This window comes from Trachymyrmex septentrionalis, unplaced genomic scaffold, assembly GCF_001594115.1.
Source record: "Trachymyrmex septentrionalis isolate Tsep2-gDNA-1 unplaced genomic scaffold, Tsep1.0 scaffold110, whole genome shotgun sequence".
NCBI classification, from domain to species: Eukaryota; Metazoa; Arthropoda; class Insecta; order Hymenoptera; family Formicidae; genus Trachymyrmex; species Trachymyrmex septentrionalis.
This window is the reverse complement of record NW_017304229.1, coordinates 234,975-236,640: the sequence shown is the minus strand read 5'-3', so window position 1 is coordinate 236,640 and position 1,666 is coordinate 234,975.

The following is a 1,666-nucleotide window of genomic DNA, read 5'->3' as shown; positions in this document are numbered from 1 at the left end:
CGCGTCTGACACTTGTTGATGGCACTTCAAAATGGCATAACAGTCAAATCTTTATACCACACACTGCATTGATGCGCCATCTGTTTTCTCAAATCCGCATTTCATACTTGTACACCTGGTATGTCCAAAAAATAATTTTAAAACACAATAAATAAAAAGAAATCCTTTTTGTTCGATTTTCTTTATGTTATTTTTTATTCATTTTTTCATTTTATTATTTTTTCACAAAAATTAGATCAATCTCTCGAGATTTCTTACACAACATTTTACCAAATGGACAATACACGTAATACTTCCCTCTAAATTTCTACTCTAAACCATGTATACTTGAAAGACAAATGTTTAAGTGGAACATTGAAACGCTTATTTAAATAGAGAGAAAAAGAGAGAGAACAATAAAAAAAGGAGAAAAAGAGACGGAGCAACTTACTTATTTTACGCATGCGCACTCCATTTTGGTCAACATAAAATCAGGAGAGTTGCGCTACTCGGCTATTGTATATACTGGTATTATAATACTTCTGAGGTGAGGCAATTGAAGCGTGCTCTTAATTGATCCATGGATGTATGCTCTAAGGGTACCGTCATATGCGACATAACTTGCGTAAGCGTAACTTGCACTGACCAATCATATTGTTTCACTTGAGCATCAGTTTCTGCCTAGTTACTTTATGCTTTTTACGCTATTTTGTTGTTACCGAAACATAATGGAATCATCATACGTCGAATTCAATTTCTGGTTCATTTTAGCTTATTCTAAAAAAATGCACATGAGTTTCGATTTTGCAACAGTACAATTATAGAAGTCATGCGTCTTTTTGCATCACGTGGAAAGTCTAAATCAATCGAAACCCATATGGAACAGTACAATTAGACCGCATTTTGTCTGTGACAGATTTCCTAATCTCAATCATTAACTTTAACGCTTAATATTTCGGATCACAGGGCAGAGCGACGTATTTTTTTTGCAAATTCTTTTATTTCATGTAAAAACATGTTGAATAAGCCTAAGAGTGGTATCACAAAACTTTTTGATTTTAACAATTCATTCGATCATCCGCTCATATGTACGCAATGGAAAGGTACCGGTTCCTCATGAGGCATACTTTTTGAGATGCGTAGGTTATAAAAACTAATCATAAATTTGTTTAGCATTTCTGTTAGAGTGTACAACAAACATTCTGATCGCATTTCTCTAATCTTCCGCGAAATACGCCCAATGTGAATCCCAGCTTGCAGAATAGCATATTCTAGTAAATAAAATATAATATATTCTAGTAATATTACTAAAATATGCAGGTTACGCTTACGCAAGTTACGCTTCATGTGACGGCATCCTAACGCGACACAAACATCTAGTAGCCGCATAGTATATTGGTTCCGGTGACGCGAATAAACTTTTTTGGAGCGTGTTGGGCATGTTGGAGCGTGTGACGCGAATAAACTTTTTAGAAAGTAATACAATTGGGGCATGTTACGCACGCATGCGTAATGGTTAAAAACGTTCTATTATGCCTCGTTCTAAGTATGCCTCATGAGAAATTGGCCTGATATCGAAAAAAGTATTTCAGATTCATTTTATATAAAAACGCATTTAGTATAAATATAAAAATATAATAGATATAACAATATAATATTAATAAAATAAAATAATAAAATAAAATAA